This window comes from Neoarius graeffei, chromosome 12 (assembly GCF_027579695.1).
Source record: "Neoarius graeffei isolate fNeoGra1 chromosome 12, fNeoGra1.pri, whole genome shotgun sequence".
NCBI lineage: Eukaryota > Metazoa > Chordata > Actinopteri > Siluriformes > Ariidae > Neoarius > Neoarius graeffei.
The window spans coordinates 20729796-20749624 of record NC_083580.1 but is presented as its reverse complement, the minus strand read 5'-3'; the positions used below and the strand labels follow the sequence as shown (position 1 = coordinate 20749624).

Sequence of the window (19829 nt, the reverse complement as noted above, 5' to 3'; positions counted from 1 at the left end):
CAGCTCACTTCAGCTCGCTTCAGCTCACTTCAGCCCGACACGGCTCGCGTTTCGACTACCAAAGAACAGCACGACTCGGCTCGCTTCAGCCCTGCTTAGCCCCTAAAACTCGCATCGTTTTGGAGTGGGGCTGAAGCGAGCCAAAGCGAGCCGAGTGAGGCTGGGGGCGTGAGCAGACACTCCCCTGTGCACTGATTGGTGAGGAGGAGTGTCCTCACATGCCCACACACGCCCCGCGAGCACGCTGGGATCTGTAAACACCGTAAACCCGGAAGAAGAAGAATTACGAATTACGAGAATTTCTGAAGCCTTATGCGCCTCGCCTCATCTATACGCTCTTGCTAGTATCTGTTGGCGTTGTCGGTGACAACAAGCCACAGAACCAAGACCAGCAACACTAACGACTCCATGTTTATTGTTTACTATTCGGGTCGTGAGACTACCGCTTAAAAGCTCACTGATGTCACTGTTTGCGCTGCTTAACGACATCACGTGACGTCCACCCACTTTCGCTAACTCCACCCAATGTGTCCACCCACTTCCAGCCAGCACGGTTCAGCGCGGTTGTAGTCGAAATGCAACTCCAACAGCCCCGCTCAGCTCGACTCAGCCCAACTCAGCACGGCACGGCTCAGCCCGACTCAGCCGCGTTTGTAGTGGAAAAGCGGCATATGTGTCAGCCCTGCGATGACCTGGCGACTTGTCCAGGGTGTACCCCGCCTCTCGCCCATAGTCAGCTGGGATAGGCTCCAGCTTGCCTGCGACCCTGTAGAACAGAATAAGCGGCTATGGGTAACGGATAGGTCTCAATTTGTTTGACACATCCACGTTCGTTTATTTTGGTCTAAATAATGAAACTAATCTCAAGCACCATCACTGAAATAGACAATCTTACTGCTGTGACTGGAATCGGAAGCGAACTGTACGTGAATGAAACTGAAGTGATGATGGCTGTGATACTCTACCAGGTCATTCAGACCAAACAATTACTTCAGTCCAATTTTTGAAAAATCCAACACTTGCTTTTGTTTCATTTCATAAAGTAGCTGGATGTGCCCTTCCTTACTCTCACAACAAAAACATGGACTTTTGTGATGAACACACTCAACGATCGTTGTTCTCAGTTGTTCTGTTGTGTATTACACAGTTGTGCACATTTTAACCTGCGTGCAGTACAACGACAGGGAACTTTGTAGAAATGTGGTGGTACAGGATGATGAGTGAATGTGCAAATGTAAATGTGATCCTGTGGAATGTAGAAATGGGTGTGTAGGAGGCATCGTGGCTCAGGTGGATAAGGCACCACACCATAAATCCGGGGACCCGGGTTCGATTCCGACCCGAGGTCATTTTCTGATCCCTTCCCGTCTCTCTCTCTCTCCTGCTCATTTCCTGTCTCTACATTGTCCTATCCAATAAAGGTGAAAAAAAAAGAAATGGGTGTGTAAAAAGGGATCATGTAGAACTTTACCGTGTACTGTTTAAAAGGGAACTGAAGGCAAGTTATCAAAATTCTGTTTCTCATTTTATTAAATATAGGAATGCATTTCTGATAGCTATTTTGTCACTGCTATAGCAAGTTATGAGTGTTTGAAATATGCTATGTAACACATCAGTCCGTATGTCAAAGCAATGGCCGTAAACGAAATTTGTTGAGACCTGTGTGAGACATCACAGGACGGAAGTAAAACGTAATGGAAATCAAAGTGACCAACATCTGCCAATGTTCCCAGCATCCGAAAAACGCTCACTCGTTCACTACTCCCTATATAAGGAATTACTCGGTAGAGGGAAAAACGCTTTCGGACACTAATCCGTCGCGCTGGTATTTACGTCATTACTGTCACACAATTAAAACGTGCCAGATCAGTTGGCTGGTGGGTTTTCAAAATAATAAAAATACATGCATGTGTTTTTGTGATAAAACACATTACACTGAGTGTATTTCCCACATTAAAGGGCTCCTGACAGCAAAACATATGTTAAATTGTTAATTTCAGCCATATTGAGTTGAATAAAATGACATATTTACTTCACACATCGCATGACAGAATAGTAACAAACAACGTTTTGAATGGCCCGCCACGCAGATAAATCAATATCATAGTGAGCCAACCCATGGCCGAGGAAGAAGGCGGATATGACGTCACATGCAGAACCACTGACAGACATTTTCTCAACTTCTCTTTGTTCACCAGTGCGTTGCAAGTGAATACTTTTGCGTCTGAAGGCCTCTGCATGCTCTTGCGACAAGGCTTTCGCAGATAGCTTTTCGCAGACAGTTGTAATTTATCGTTGAGCGGGGAGTAATAGGCGTGCGCGATGTTATTCACCGCCACAACGCAAGGGGGCGCGAAGTCGCGAAATCGCTAGGAGTAGTTGGTGGGTGTGGTTAGTGGAGTGTTTATCCTCTGGTTACTTATAATGACTAGAACTGGAGTCGTATAGATGTACGTACTTCCTCACTTCCTCGATCAACCGCTCTTCGTGCTGCTCCATCTTCGCTCGTGTTTTTAAAAATGGCGGTAGTGAAAACAAACCAAACCGGGAAAGTAGGGAAGCGGAAGTGCGTGTACAGCGGATGTAGAGTGGACCAATCAGAGCCCTCTTGTCTGCGAGGCTTCTGCGGTGGTCACAATTTTTGGGAGCTGCGCGCAGAGCGTCTGCGAAGGTGGGGGGGCTACGCAGACACCATCTGCGATGCCGTCTGCGAGGACTGGGTTGTCAGCATAAATTGGCCTTGAGTCGTTTATTTTGGTGAATATGCCTGCTCGTTGTGTGGCTGGATTTTGCTCAAACACCAGGGAAGCCAGGTATAGTCTGTATACCTTTCCCAAGGATCCCATCAGACGCGAAGAGTGGGCAAAACAAGTGCGCCAGACACGGGACATGTGGACTCCCAATGACAGGTGGGCCTCTGTTTGACAGACATGTGACACTTGTTTGCTTAGTTGTTGATTGATGATTTTTCGGTGTAGATCTCCATCTTGTAATGAGATATTTACTAATATATAATAGCAATAGGTGAATTTGTTCATGATTCAAAGTTCTGCCACAGTTCTGCTGCAATACCATGTTGGCTGGACCTTATAGGCCTAACATGCAATTGAATTTCATCAGTTCATAGAAGTTTTTATTCTCATCAAATAAAAATGTGAGAAAACGGCCCAAATCTAAAAGACCATGAACTTTCAAGAGAGTATATTTTTTTAAAAGGAAATCAGTGCGATAATATTGTCTGCATGCCCCCCCAGAGGACTAGATCTATTATTATTATTATTATTATTATATTACCATTCAGTGTTTTGGCGCTTCCCGATGTCAGCTGGGATCACGACGTCCTCTGCATTGGGCCCGTCGTCGTCTGTGTCCGAGTCGGAAATCTCGCCTTCTGCAGGCAAATCGTTCAGATACGGCTCAAAACGATAAGGCAAAATGCCACCCACTGCTTCGTCTTCATGTAATCAGTCATGTCCAGTGTCAACCTCAAAAAGGGCCTCAGTTTCTGAAGACTGGTCAGAAAATCACTCCGTTTCGTCAGCCATAGCTGCCTTGAAGGCCGAGCAGTCGTTCTGCATGTGATGTCACGGCAAATATGGTGGCCACTGACAGCGGCTTAGCGCTTGGCCAAATTGACGCAACTTCGCACAAAGACAAATCTACTGATTTCGTTCTGTTGGTGGTTAGTTCTATCATGAAAGTGATCAGTAGTGTTTGTAGTTTTATTACAGAAACCTACACTACCATTCAAAAGTTTGGGGTCACTTTGAAATTTCCTTATTTTTGAAAGAAAAGCACTGTTCTTTTCAATGAAGATCACTTTAAACTAATCAGAAATACACTCTATACATTGCTAATGTGGTAAATGACTACCGTATTTTCTGGACTATAGAGCGCACCTGTATATAAGCCGCATCCGCTCTATTTTTTAAAAAAAATTTAAAAAAAGATATACAAGCCGCACCGGGCTATAAGCCGCAGATATCTATGTTGAAAAATTAGATATTTACTGCATGTACAGAACGATTTTGTACTGTAAATGTACATGTATGTACCTGAACAGATTCTTTCCGAACAGTGCCTTTTAACATGGCAGCAACTTTGCTGATTAAAACGGAACAGAACCAAGAGAAAATAACCGGTATTTATTTACCTTCATTTCTCCTGTGTTTGAAACCACAAGTCACTTTAATCATCTTCGCTGGATTTGAAAATAATTACCAGTTAGTAATTTGTCGTGCGTGTTCTATCTGCTAAAGATCTGCTAATTCTTCTTTGCATTGATTTTTCATCTATCTTATTTTTGATTCTACTTCCAGTTAGAGCGCCCCTAGCGGTGGAAGAAAAATCCACAGAATAGCCGCACCTTTGTATAAGCCGCATGGTTCAAAACCTAGGAAAAAAGTAGCGGCTTATAGTCCAGAAAATACGGTATTCTAGCTGCAAATGTCTGGTTTTTGGTGCAATATCTACATAGGTGTATAGATAGTTTTCACATGACGTCACAGAGTCGGGGATTCCCTAGTGGCGGCCATCTTGTGGGTCAAGCTTACCGTACGGGTGACTGAGCACACATTGTAACGCACGAGTACAAAGTCTTCAAAAGAACCCAAGCAGGCTATTTAAAGCTAGCAATGGTGCACACCTGTTGTATTCACGGCTGTCGTAATAGGTCAGATGATGAAGTCAAGCGGAGATTTTATGGAATTCCCACTGTACGGGAGCACGAAGGCAAGCAAACAAACTCAGCATACAAAGGAGAAATCTATGGCTTGCGAGAATCAACCGCAAGGATTATCAGCCTTCCAAGCACAGCAAAGTCTGCTCCGATCATTTTATAAGTGGTAAGTTGTTTAAATAAACAATCAATTGTGTTTAAGTTTGTTTTTGGAAACCAAAACATCATGTGAACAATCTCTGGAGAATGCCTAACTGGAACTGCTGAGTGTACGTTTACATTGTAATGTACACTTAATATCGCTCATTTGTCACGTTTCTATTTGAAACTTGTCACTTCACTCACGCAAGGGTCATTTTTGAAAAACATTTTAGGTCTATTCTGTATGATTTGATTTGTGTTTGGGATGCAAACAGCGCGCCTTTTGGCGGATGCCGCCTGAATCGCGCAGATCCGATTTTTTTTTTTTTTGGGGGGGGGGGGGGGGGGGGGGGGGGGGGGGGGGGGGGGGGGGGGGGGGCGGGGGGGGCGCGTTGGAGTGTCTGATTATAATTTCAAAGTAAATTCTGTATTAAAATTACTAAATAAGCAAATCTGTTACAGTCCATGAAACAGGAAGTATAAGGATGAGAAAAAAACAGTTTAATCGGAAAGCTGCGCACATTTGCGCAGCCCGAGCGGTGTGCAGGACTGCGCAAATGCGCGCAGCTTTCCGATTTAAACTGTTTTTTTCTCATCCTTATACTTCCTGTTTCATGGACTGTAACAGATTTGCTTATTTAGTAATTTTAATACAGAATTTACTTTGAAATTATAATCAGACACTCCAACGCCCCCCCTAAAAAAAAAAAAAAATCAGATCTGCGCGATTCAGGGGGCATCTGCCAAAAGGCGCGCTGTGAATATATAAAGTTGTATATATCAGACAGCCTTTAAAGTTTGATGAAGTCAGTTTCAGGCTTTGGAGCAGGCTTTGGCAGTTTCAGGCTTTGGCAGCCCTGCACAGTCACTTGAAAATGCATCTTTGTCCACTTCGTAGGGGTCAATTCCCCCAATCAAGGCCAGTTTGGCTGCACACTGTTGTCGTGAGATGTCGTCTAATGTATCTATATACTTCTGTTTGCTTGATTTTGTCGACACTGATCTTTATTTTAGAAAACTGACTATATAACTTCATAAATTTGTCCGAAATAACGTAGCCGGTAGTGGCGATGGTCCGTTTTGTTTGCCCCGCAAGATGGCGGCTGGGGGGCGTTCCCCGGAATGCCGTGACGTCAGTGAAAACTATCTATAGAGGCCCATTTCCAGCAACTCTCACTCCAGTGTTCTAATGGTACAATGTGTTTGCTCATTGCCTCAGAAGGCTAATGGATGATTAGAAAACCCTTGTACAATCATGTTAGCACAGCTGAAAACAGTTGAGCTCTTTAGAGAAGCTATAAAACTGACCTTCCTTTGAGCAGATTGAGTTTCTGGAGCATCACATTTGTGGGGTCGATTAAATGCTCAAAATGGCCAGAAAAATGTCTTGACTATATTTTCTATTCATTTTACAACTTATGGTGGTAAATAAAAGTGTGACTTTTCATGGAAAACACAAAATTGTCTGGATGACCCCAAACTTTTGAACGGTAGTGTATTTTAGAGCATAATTTTGCTGTCAGGAGCCCTTTAAGAAATACAAAGTACCTGAATCTTTCAGGGTTTTTTTTTTAAATCAAGGCTGAATACTTTCTTCTTTGCCACTGCCTTTTATCAAATCAAATTTGAAACTGATTTATTTCAGCGCAGACAGCACTACAAAATAGCGTCCCCACTATATAGTGTCGTATATAACGAGTAGGGCACGATTTCGGACACAGGGGTTGTCAAAAGACGCGTGCGCCCTCTTTCGAATGCTGATGTAATCAAGCCGGAAGTTTTGTTTGTTTTGATAGCAAGCAGGAAAGTTGGGGGGGGGGGGGGGGGGGGAGTAGGCAGTAATCGTCATTTAAACTCGTTTTTGTACAATATTTCGTTTGGAAAACAGTTTCCAAAAATGGCGGCACTGACACCTGGCTGACACTTCACGTTTCGAAGTCTCGCACAAGTCTTGTGAAGATCGCGTGGGCAAGCGACGCCTGCCGTGAACCAAATGAACTACATCGGGCCGATAAGCATAATATTTAATTGCAATTAGTTGCCGATACGAGTCACGATATAAGGTTACTAAAACCGTAATTGAATAACGTTAATTAGGAAATAAAGCAAGTTTAAAGGGGAACTGAAGTCATTTTTAACGGTGTGCAATAAGACCGAAATGTGAGCTCAGATTTTGACTGCATATGAGGAGATTGTGTTGAAAAAGATCGGATTGATTATAACCACGTCCAATACGTCTGTGTAGACATGCACGCTATACAGTATAATGATCAGGTAGTGTCATTACACCGAGGAATGTGACAATGTAATAAAGGGATGTTTAACAGAGTAAAAGGAAGTGTGTAATGTAACAGTGACTAAACATGACAGTGCAGAATGTGGCTGAAGACAATGAAAGTAAGCATTTACGATATGTAGAAGCAGGCCCGCCGACAGGGGGGGACAAACAGGCATGTTGTCCCGGGCCCAGGAATGGGGAGGGCCCAGAACTGGGCTCTCATGAAGTTGTGATTAAATTATTTTATTTCATTTCAAAATGTGTTGATTTGGGGGAGAAATGTGCTATATTTGCATTCAATAAATGATTTCTAGATCTTTTGCCTTTATTGTCTTTGAAAAAGGCGTCAAGAACCCCCTACCACCCCTAATGCAAAAATGGTTTGGTCTGACTCTTTGATTAAGGGGAAAAAACCGACATCGTTCGATCATAGCGCTTCGACAATCAGCCTGCGTGCCATTTGCCAACATGCACAAGTCAGGAGCACAGAAAAGAAAAGAGAAAAAGAGAGGAAGAAACCAAGAGACTCAGGGGCTCACTGCATAAATATTTTTAAAAAGATTCAGATGATGCAGCAGGTACTAGCAAAGGCAGTGGGGCAGCTGAGCCAGGTAAGACACAGCCAACTTTTTCCAGCCCCGTAAAGTAACCCCAACCAAGGCACGCGCAGCACGCAATTCATGATACAAACGAGGGGAGAGCAAGTCACACTGAACACCATATCAAACGCACAGGGCATTGAATCATTTCATAACCACAACCGCTTAATAGCATTGTGTTTCATATATCTGATTGAAGCTAAGAATATTCACATTAGCCCACAATCATATCCCGCCGTTTCTCGAGCGGTGTGTTCTTCTCTGCTTTTCACACTGGACAGTACGCACGCACAGTATACTATGTTCGCCCCCAGCCCTGCCCGAAATCCCCCGTCCATCGCTGCTCCTTCAAGAGCACCCCAATCGCGTGATTATAGTAGACTATCCACGAGTTTAGGAAGGCATTGCGGGAGCTGTCGGCGTTCGGTTAAAGGATACGAAGTAACAGTAACCGCTTATTCCGTTACAGTACAGGGGGGAAAGATTCAGTGAAATTGGGGATTACTTCACAGGATCACAATGTGTGTGAGGTTGCTGGTTTTGGGCTTTTTTTTGTTAAAATGTTAAAACTGTAAAAATGTTGAAATGCTAAAATGAAATGGTTGTTGACCGGTTGAATGGTTTTTGAATACCTGTCATTTAAGGGTTGGAGTGAGTAGAGACTGGGATAAGAGAGGTGGGTGTGTGTGTGGGTTGGCCCGGGGGGGGGGGGGGGGGGGGGGGCGCATTCAGAGCATTTTGTCCCGGGCCCAGCCAAAGCTGTCAGCGGCCCTGCGTAGAAGAAAGAAGACTGTCAGTTTAGAACAAAATTGAGTACAACAACGTTCTAAGCAAGTTATGGTCTAATCTGATGTTAGAAAGCAACTGTGACTGAGAGTAGAGACTGTGGAGAATAAATGTGATCATGTAGAATGCAACTAAAGGTAACAAAGTGTAAAATATGATTTGAAAGCAAGAATGACCAATATGGTATTTCGTAATGCAGTGGTGTGGAATGTAAAAGTAACATAGAGAACGTTATTGTCCGTAGTAGATAGAACGTGTGTAGAATGGAAGTGCGAGTTTGTGCGAATGGGAGTGTGTAGCAGAGATGAAAGTGGAGCAAAGAAAAAAAATCCTGAACTTTTGAAAGTCAAACTAAGATTGGGGGGGGGGGGGGACGTCCCCCGAAACAATTTTAGTAACATAACACGCAAAACTCTGCATTCTAGTGCATTCTAGTACTTATTTTCACTAAGTTATAACTTTTAAGCCTTTTTCTTTCATGTACATTAATGATTAACATGTCAACAATATCAAATTTATTTCCCCTAGTTAATGAGTAATTTTCAGGAGTGCATTTAGAAAACGCGGTGATTTTCCTGCTACACAGTTCATTACTTTGAAAGAAAAAAATCAGACAGTTGAAGGTAAACTCAGCAAAATCCCAAAACAGTACTGTTAAAAAGTAAAGGTCTGTTAGAGTTTCTAAAGGTTTCAATGTTGGGGACATCGAGCTTCGTTTATCAATCTTTTAGTAGAGCTGTGCGTTTGTAGCCTAGTAAACTAGACCCACCCGCCTAGCGGCCAAAAATATTTTTGCCTAGCGAGTGGGTCTAGCCTCGCACCATATAAACAAAAACACCCCGGGCATCAAATCGTGCCCGCCAATCACAACGCAAGGTTTTTGTTTGGATTCTTTGGGCGGGCTTTTGCAGGAGTGACGACAAAGCTGCGCGACGTTGGAGAAAGCGCAGCAGGAAAGATGGCTACGGCTAGTGAACAGCGCGCGTTTGACTCCGCTTTGGAATCAGTTTTAGAATTATTAGACTTGGAGTTTTCGCTGAAACATGAGCAGGAAGAGGCTCTCCGCTCATTCCTTTTCAAGAAGGACGTTTTCGCTGTTTTGCCGACCGGCTATGGCAAAAGTCTGATCTACCAGCTGGCTCCGCTCGTAGCCAAAAGGATGGGGCTAGTTTGTGCAGTACGAAGAATTAATAAACAGCTTTGAAACATTACTTTTTGATTGTTTCTTATTTTCCCGTTATTTTAAATTTAAGGGAAATTATTTCACCAAACACCACTAAATAAAAACTCTCAAAAACAGTTTAAGCAAACCCTTGAAAAACACTTGGAAAAAATAAGAGTGTATGTTAAGTATGCGGTACAGACTCCAAACTTGTGGTCATTATCTCCAAGCTTCTTAATATCTAGAACCTGTTTATTAATTAATACGCATTTTGAAAAATTATTTATTTCAAGGTCTCCCCCACTGCTTTCTGTCGCTCTGACTACGTCACAGTCACTGCTGCGCTGATTGGTCAGAGCGTTGGCCTATACGCACAGAGACAGTTTGAAAGACAGCGGTTTGTTCCTCCCACACCCGTCGGAAATGTCTACGGATCGAGGCCAGACTAAATATTCACATTTAGTCTGGCTTGCCAGGCTTGTGCGTTTGCATAAGCTAAAGCGAACTAAACATTTCCAATTCATATTTATGCGAGTTGAAGCCAATTGTTTACATTAGTTCGTATTGTCTGTAAACTTAAAAACATCAATGAATACCAAATTTCTCATGTAAATCGGGGCGTAGCTAGGATTTTTCGGGGGTGTCACACACTAACTAGCAGCCTGAGTACATTATGTAACAAAAAATAAATTCCCATTGCTAGTTTTAGACAGCTTAGAAACCGGCTCTTCCATTATTGCTGTTTCTTCCACGTTTTCTTGATGTTGTGTTCTAGAAACGGCACTAAAACTTCGCTTCAAAGCCACAAAATGCAACTTTGATAGAAAAAAAATATATAATAAATTGCTTACCTCTCTTCACGTCGAAAGGAGGAGGAAAGTTTTGCTTGTTTTGAAATGGCGAATTATTAACACGAGGAAATACTTGTAATTCGCAACTAAAAAGACTGCAGCTACACTGGCAGCTTGAACATGCTTTCTAGTGCGATTGTGTCGTGCTTGCGCAGAACGGTGTCAGTCCTGCGCGCCTTAGCACATGCACCTGAAGGCACGCCTTGGGCGCGCGCGCCTAACGAGATCCGGCACGCGCACCGTTAACAAAGAACACCTGTCTTTAATCAATGAACTATGTTTGGACTTTTTAAGGACCGCGCCCATGCAACGATGATGCGAAGTATTACGCCGCGTCTAGGAATGCGAAAAATCCGAAAAATAAATTTCTCCATTCGGAAAACCGGAGATTTTCAAGAGTTTTGTCAAATATCCGGATTTCCGGGTAAATCCGGAAGACTTTCATCTATAGTGTAGAATCTACAACCCAGATTCCAAGAAAAGCTGGGACGCCGCGTAAAGACAGACAGAATGAAATGATTTGCAAATCCTTTCTGACCTACAGTGCCCTCCACAATTACTGGCACCCCTCGTAAAGATTAATTTAAAAAAAAAAAAAAAAGGTTAGAAAAAAAAAAATCCCAAAACATCTTTTGGTGAAGTAATTTCCTCTCACACTGAAAAAATGAGAAAAATCCAACCTTTTATTGAAAGAAAATTTCTTCAAAGAAAAACAAATCCCTCATCAAAAAATAATACTGTATGTGTCGCTATTATTGGCACCCCTGAACTTAATACTTTGTACCACCTCCCTTTGCCAGTAAAACAGCACTGAGTCTCTTATAACATTTTATAAGGTTGGAGATACAGAGCAGGGCATCCGAGACCGTTCCTCTTTACACAACCTCTCCAGATCATCCAGGGTCCTCAGTCCTTTCTTGTGCTCTCTCCTCTTCAGTTCACCCCACAGGTTTTCACTGGGGTTCGGGTCGGGGACTGAAATGGCCATGGCAGAAGCTTGATTCTGTGCTCAGTGAACCCGTGCTCAGTGAATGTGTGTGTTGATTTGGACATGTGCTTCAGATCACTGTCCTGCTGGAAGAGCCAATGATGACCCAGTTTTAGTTTCCTGGCAGAGACAGACAGATTTTGATTTTAAATGTCCTGGTTTTTCATGGAGTCCATGACACCATGTACCCAAACGAGGTTTCCAGGGTTTTTGGAGGAAAAACAGCCCCAAAACTTCACAGAACTTCCACCATATTTTACAACTGGGATCGGGTTCTGTTCATTATAGCCATCCTTCTTTTTATCCCAAACCCACCTTGAGTGTTTATTGCCAAAAAGCTCTATTTTTGTTTCATCAGACCAGACCAGTTGTAGTAGCGATTCGCAAATTTCAGGTGCTTATGTTTGTGGTTAACTGACAGAAAAGGCTCTTATCTTTCCCCATGTTGATGGATGGCAAAGCGAATTTGGCCTCTGCGTCACCGCATATTTGTACCCCAGTTAATCAGGAAGTCATGGATTATAGCTTGAAAATTCCTACACACCCCAATCAACTTATAAAAATTGTACAATTTAAATGGGAAACATGCTAAAGATGACAATAATAATAATAATAATACACTCAACATTCACTGTTTATTGCATGATGCAGTTGAACCTGTGTTTTCGGGTTGACGGTATCGGATTGATCCAGTCAGTTGATTAAGAGTTCAGTTTACATGAAACTTTGCAGTACAGTATTATGTTAAGTGCCAATCAATGGTTATGTGCATTTTTTTTCCATTCATAATGTGTCCTGGGGCGGCACGGTGGTGTAGTGGTTAGCGCTGTCGCCTCACAACAAGAAGGTCCTGGGTTCGAGCCCCGGGGCCGGCGAGGGCCTTTCTGTGTGGAGTTTGCATGTTCTCCCCGTGTCCGCGTGGGTTTCCTCCGGGTGCTCCGGTTTCCCCCACAGTCCAAAGACATGCAGGTTAGGTTAACTGGTGACTCTAAATTGACCGTAGGTGTGAATGTGAGTGTGAATGGTTGTCTGTGTCTATGTGTCAGCCCTGTGATGACCTGGCGACTTGTCCAGGGTGTACCCCGCCTTTCGCCCGTAGTCAGCTGGGATAGGCTCCAGCTTGCCTGCGACCCTGTAGAAGGATAAAGTGGCTACAGATAATGAGATGAGATAATGTGTCCTGCCCCAAAACAAGAACAAACCAATATAGCGATTCTCCTAGTCCGTACATGTGCAACCTGCTCAATAAGTCTGGGGAATAATTTCCATCAGCAGCAAGCCGCAAATATTTTTCATGTCGTTAACACTTCTCTGTTTTCAGACGATCGAAAAATTAAGTGCAATCGATGTATACATATTTTATTTATGTGGATTTTATGAATGTGTTAATCATTGTGTATAAGGGGTATAGTGTAAGAATCTTGCTACTTTTAATTACGAATGTTACGAGATGTGCAATATCGTTAGTCGTACAAGTTTTTAACTTTTAAGTCTGTAAATTGAAAGCAATTCAGTGGCGACTTCACTGAGAATTTCAATAAAGACATCTTGAATAATAAGAATGACGGTCAGCCATATGCTTTGGAGGATGCTGATTTCTATTTTAATAGAGTTTTTATTTTCTAAGTTCTAGTCCAGCAGATTTTACTCTGAATGCCAAATGAGATTCCCATGTCTAGTTTTGAGTCATTTTGCTACAAAGTTATTTGGAATCTCGTACTCAAAATTTTAACTCTATTATATAAGAATAGTTGTATTGTTAATTACTGAATTTCTTATAGACTTATTATAAACATAGTATTAAAAAAAACCACTCATTGTTGACATGGTTCATGAGTGTTATTATAGTACCTATATATGAGTACCAGTAAGTTGTAACCAACTGGAACATCCTTGCCCCCCATACTTTTTTCTAGACATGGAACTGACGTGTGTGCTACTGTTTTCTGTTTAAGCACGTTTTTCTTGAATCTTTTGACATTTTCTTGCAAATTAGATTCAATTTGTAGTGTAATTTGGCCTCCAAAGAGCACAAAAACGTGCCTGGAAATAGCTGAGAAGCAATCTCTAGGCATCTAAAGCCCTTCAGCTTTCGGGGCCCCAAGTTGGGCCCCGAACCCACGGCCATATTGTTCCAGGCTTTTAGCCCGCCATTCGGACATGCTGAAATTTGGACGGCCAGACAACATTTCAGACTTGTCTGTCCTGTGACAGTCTGCTTAAAATTCCTTATTTCCCACACTGTTAATGCAGCTGAGATCAAACAGTAAACAATAAAAACACAGTAAATAACCCTATTCCACAACTGTAATCCATATTATGCCAAGACCACTCAACTCGGCAAAGAGAAACGACATCCATTGTTACTTTAAGACATGTAGTGTCTTAATTAATAAAAATAAAGAAACATTACATTTGAAGATGATGCAGCCAAACGTATGACTGGTACCGTATAATCATTCTGAATTTAATGCCTGCAACACAACAAAATTGGGACGGGGCAACAAAAGACTGGGAAAGTTGTGGAATACTGAAAAACACCTGGTGGGAACGTTCTACAAGTAAACAGATTTGCTGGTAAATGGAAAGGCTCAGTCGGTCACAAGTAAGGATGGGGTGAGGTTCACCACGTTGTGAAAAACAACATTTCTCAACATACAACGGCAAGGAATTTAGGGATTTCACCATCAAATCATTCAGAGAAATCTCTGCATGTAATACTGAACGTATGCTACCTTCGATCCCTCAGGCAGCACTACAATAAAAACTTACATAATTGTATAAAAGGCTCGGGAACACTTAGAAAACTGCTGTCGCTAAACAGAGTTTGTCGCTGCATCTACCAGGCAAAGTCAAATATCAATAACGTTATGGGCGGCACGGTGGTGTAGTGGTTAGCATGGTCGCCTCACAGCAAGAAGGTTCTGGGATCGAACCCAGCGGCTGGCAAGAGCCTCCCTGTGTCTGCGTGGGTTTCCCCCACAACCCAAAGACGTACAGTTAGGTTGACGTGGGGCGGCCTTGGGCTGAGGTGCCCTTGAGCAAGGTACCAAACTCCTGACTGCTGCCCACTGCTCTGGGTGTGCGCGTGCGTGCGTTCACTGCTTCAGATGGGTTAAATGCAGAGGATGAATTTCACTGTGCTTGAAGTGTGCATGTGACGAATAAAGGTTATTTTCTTTTTCATCCAGAAACAGTGCAGAATTCTCTGGGCCTGAGATCATCCGCGATGGACTGATACAAAGTCTGACGAGTCCACGGTTCGAATTGTTTTTGGAAAATCATGGAAGTTGTGTCCTCTGGGCTAAAGAGGAAAAGGACCACTCAGATTGCTACCAGGACAAAGTTCAAAAGCCAGCATCTGTGATGGTATGGGAGGGTATTAGTGCACATCTGTAAAGGCATCATTAATGCTGAAAAAGTACATCCCTGGCAACAAATTCAGAATGAGTTCATATTTAGGAAAAAAAACAAGGAAGTTTATCATCAGTCTGAATATTAAATATCTTGGTTGTGTGTTGAACTGGGCGGCACGGTGGCGTAGTGGTTAGCGCTGTCGCCTCACAGCAAGAAGGTCCGGGTTCGAGCACCGTGGCCGGCAAGGGCCTTTCTGTGCGGAGTTTGCATGTTCTCCCCGTGTCCGTGTGGGTTTCCTCCGGGTGCTCCGGTTTCCCCCACAGTCCAAAGACATGCAGGTTAGGTTAACTGGTGACTCTAAATTGACCGTAGGTGTGAATGTGAGTGTGAATGGTTGTCTGTGTCTATGTGTCAGCCCTGTGATGACCTGGCGACTTGTCCAGGGTGTACCCCGCCTTTCGCCCGTAGTCAGCTGGGATAGGCTCCTGCGACCCTGTAGAACAGGATAAAGCGGCTACAGATAATGAGATGAGATGTGTTGAACTGAAGTATGGAAGTGTGTGTGTGTGCGCGTGCGCGCTGTGGCCCCGCCCTCCATTAAAAGCGCCGCTGTGTCTCCTCCCTCTCAGCGCGCTTTATTATTCCGCTCACACTCAGCACATCTACAGCTTTATTATTCCCAACTTCAGTTTATCGGGTGAATATATTTAGAAAACCGTGTGTATCTCACCTCACTGCCCTTTTTCACCCGCTGTATCCCGCCACTAGCTGCAGTGAAGCGCGGGGTTTGTGAGCCTGGTCTCCTGCGCTCGGTGTCCCGGCCCCGGACGACTCCTCTCCTCACCCCGAGTGCCGAGGTTGCGCTGTACACGGCCCGCTCGGAACCTGCTTCTAAATTACATGTCCGAACAAGTTCTAAAGTACTCTGTTCTTCTCCCTTCTTCCTCTTCTTTTCCACCAGGATCCGTTTCTGTGCTCGCTGCAACACCAGGTGCCTGTATCCCGCGTTTTCCTGCCTGTATCCGGCCGCTGTTGTGCCGCCTCTCCTAGTCCGCCATGTTGCGCCTGGCGAAGTGGAATGGGAAAGAGCGGATTTTCCCAGTGGCAAACCCCGCCTCCTTCCCAGCAAAGACCACGCCCATGGGTGTCCGTTTTTTTCGGGGCTCACCCCTGCGCTGACATCAAACCACGCCCACATATCGTTCATGGGTGTGTTCCGCCCTCTTGCGGCGACACCGCGGCTTGTATTAAATACACCAGCATCAAAACATATCACGTCCATAAATATGTGGACACTGCCAACGTTATTAAATTTCAGCTGTCTAGTCAAATCAAGTCAACTTTATTGTCAAATATGCTATACATGCTCGACATACAGCACAGATGAAATTTCAGTCCTCTCTGACCCACGGTGCAAACAGGCAATGCAATAAATAAAAATAGAATAATTGAAATAAACAGTATAAACACTCTAGATAAGAACTAGACAGAGACTAAACACTCATATCATATATATATACACACACACACACACAGGCGGCACGGTGGTGTAGTGGTTAGCGCTGTCGCCTCACAGCAAGAAGGTCCAGGTTTGAGCCCTGTGGCCGGCGAGGGCCTTTCTGTGCGGAGTTTGCATGTTCTCCCCGTGTCCGCGTGGGTTTCCTCTGGGTGCTCCGGTTTCCCCCACAGTCCAAAGACATGCAGGTTAGGTTAACTGGCGACTCTAAATTGACCGTAGGTGTGAATGGTTGTCTGTGTCTATGTGTCAGCCCTGTGATGACCTGGCGACTTGTCCAGGGTGTACCCCGCCTTTCGCCCCTAGTCAGCTGGGATAGGCTCCAGCTTGCCTGCGACCCTGTAGAACAGGATAAAGCGGCTAGAGATAATGAGATGAGATACACACAAACAGTATAAATACTCTAGATAAGAACTAGACATAAACACCCATATATATATATATATATATATATATATATATATATATACACTATATTGCCAAAGGTATTTGCTCACCCATCCAAATTATCGGAATCAGGTGTTCCAATCACTTCCATGGCTTCCACAGGTGTATAAAATCAAGCACCTAGGCATGCAGACTGTTTTTACAGTTTGGAGCTAGCCCCTTCCTCTTCCAACATGACTGTGAACCAGTGCACAAAGCAAGGTCCATAAAGACATGGATGACAGAGTCTGGTGTGGATGAACTTGACTGGCCTGCACAGAGTCCTGACCTCAACCCGATAGAACACCTTTGGGATGAATTAGAGCGGAGACTGAGAGCCAGGCCTTCTCGTCCAACATCAGTGTGTGACCACACAAATGCGCTTCTGGAAGAATGGTCAAAAATTCCCATAAACACACTCCTAAACCTTGTGGACAGCCTTCCCAGAAGAGTTGAAGCTGTTCTAGCTGCAAACGGTGGACCGACGTCATATTGAACCCTATGGATTAGGAATGGGATGTCACTTAAGCTCATATGTGAGTCAAGGCAGGTGAGTGAATACTTTTGGATATATATATATATATATATATATATATATATATATATATATATACACACAGAGTATAAACACTCTAGATAAGAACTAGACATAGACTAAACACCCATATATATATATATATATATATATATATATATATACACACATTTATTTATATATATATATAATATAAATTGGAGCAAGGCGGCACGGTGGTGTAGTGGTTAGCGCTGTCGCCTCACAGCAAGAGCCCCGGGGCTGGCGAGGGCCTTTCTGTGTGGGTTCCGCGTGGGTTTCCTCCGGGTGCTCCGGTTTCCCCCACAGTCCAAAGACATGCAGGTTAGGTTAACTGGTGACTCTAAATTGACCGTAGGTGTGAATGTGAGTGTGAATGGTTGTCTGTGTCTATGTGTCAGCCCTGTGATGACCTGGTGACTTGTCCAGGGTGTACCCCGCCTTTCGCCCGTAGTCAGCTGGGACAGGCTCCAGCTTGCCTGCGACCCTGTAGAAGGATAAAGCGGCTCGAGATGATGAGATGAGATAAATTGGAGCAAATAAACAGTCAAGGGCACTTGAGGTATAGTAGGTAAACATGAAATAAGCAGTATAAACAATAAACTAATAGCTGTTAAGGTGAGGGACTACACACCACATAGGGACTACACAGGTTGTTGGATCAATTCCACAGAGGGACTACACAGGTTGTTAAGAAGTAGGAAGAAACCTTTATTTGTCACATGCACACTTCAAGCACAGTTTAGTTTTGTTTAATTTATTCGTCACTATTTACAACTTATGGTACAATAATATATATTAAGTGAGCTAAATATAGTTATATAGAGCCCAAAAAAAAGAATCAGGGTTATTTATGATAACAGTGTGACAGGAGTAGGATACAGGACTTGAGTCCCAATTGACAACCTTCCCTGATTGTAATAACATTAAAACATACAGGAAATACTTCTTAGAACTATTTTACGTTATGTTAAAATCAATATGAAATAGCAAGCGTAGTGAAATGGTCTAAATGTTATAACATTAAATATTTTATCAAAGAATACTGGACTTATTATATAATGAGTAACTTAGGTGTCTGATAGGATAATAATATCTGGTGATAGTATTCAGAAATTAGTTTTTTGAATTTCGCCAAGGACATTAGACTTTTTAAAACTGTTTTGCGTTAAAAAAAACTGAAATGGCAAAAATGGAATGGTCTAAAAGTTATAACATTACTGTAAATATCTTATCAAAAATACTAGACTAATTCATTATATAATGAGTCACTGAGGTGGCTGATGATAATCTCTGGTGATAGTGTTCAGAAATTAGTTTTTTGAATTTCACTAAGGACATTGGCATGGTTTTCAGCTCAGTTGGTAGGCTGTTCCATAGTTCTTGGCAGATATGAAGCCCTATAGTAAGTCTGCTTATGGCGTGCTGTAAGTTGGACAAGGTTGTTCTTGTCAAAGTTACGCATCTTGTACAACCCCGATTCCAAAAAAGTTGGGACAAAGTACAAATTGTAAATAAAAACGGAATGCAATGATGTGGAAGTTTCAAAATTCCATATTTTATTCAGAATAGAACATAGATGACATATCAAATGTTTAAACTGAGAAAATGTATCATTTAAAGAGAGAAATTAGGTGATTTTAAATTTCATGACAACAACACATCTCAAAAAAGTTGGGACAAGGCCATGTTTACCACTGTGAGACATCCCCTTTTCTCTTTACAACAGTCTGTAAACGTCTGGGGACTGAGGAGATAAGTTGCTCAAGTTTAGGGATAGGAATGTTAACCCATTCTTGTCTAATGTAGGATTCTAGTTGCTCAAGTGTCTTAGGTCTTTTTTGTCGTATCTTCCGTTTTATGATACGCCAAATGTTTTTTCTATGGGTGAAAGATCTGGACTGCAGGCTGGCCAGTTCAGTACCCGGACCCTTCTTCTACGCAGCCATGATGCTGTAATTGATGCAGTATGTGGTTTGGCATTGTCATGTTGGAAAATGCAAAGTCTTCCCTGAAAGAGACGTCGTCTGGATGGGAGCATATGTTGCTCTAGAACCTGGATATACCTTTCAGCATTGATGGTGTCTTTCCAGATGTGTAAGCTGCCCATGCCACATGCACTAATGCAACCCCATACCATCAGAGATGCAGGCTTCTGAACTGAGCGCTGATAACAACTTGGGTCGTCCTTCTCCTCTTTAGTCCGAATGACACGGCGTCCCTGATTTCCATAAAGAACTTCAAATTTTGATTCGTCTGACCACAGAACAGTTTTCCACTTTGCCACAGTCCATTTTAAATGAGCCTTGGCCCAGAGAAGACATCTGCGTTTCTGGATCATGTTTACAGTGGTGCTTGAAAGTTTGTGAACCCTTTAGAATTTTCTATATTTCTGCATAAATATGACCTAAAACATCATCAGATTTTCACACAAGTCCTAAAAGTAGATAAACAGAACCCGGTTAAACAAATGAGACAAAAATATTATACTTGG

General features: G+C 43.0%; 1 protein-coding gene across 2 annotated transcripts in view; it reads right to left on the bottom strand.

Annotated features, from left to right (window-relative positions):
* The window catches only part of ptpra (protein tyrosine phosphatase receptor type A), a 159652-nt gene extending 143715 nt beyond the window's left edge, over nucleotides 1-15937 (bottom strand). For both annotated transcript variants that reach the window (XM_060935650.1, XM_060935651.1), the window contains exon 1: nucleotides 15571-15937. The gene's annotated coding sequence lies outside the window, so the exon portion shown is untranslated. The remainder of the gene's footprint in view (nucleotides 1-15570) is intronic.
* Between the last annotated feature and the right edge of the window lie 3892 nt (nucleotides 15938-19829).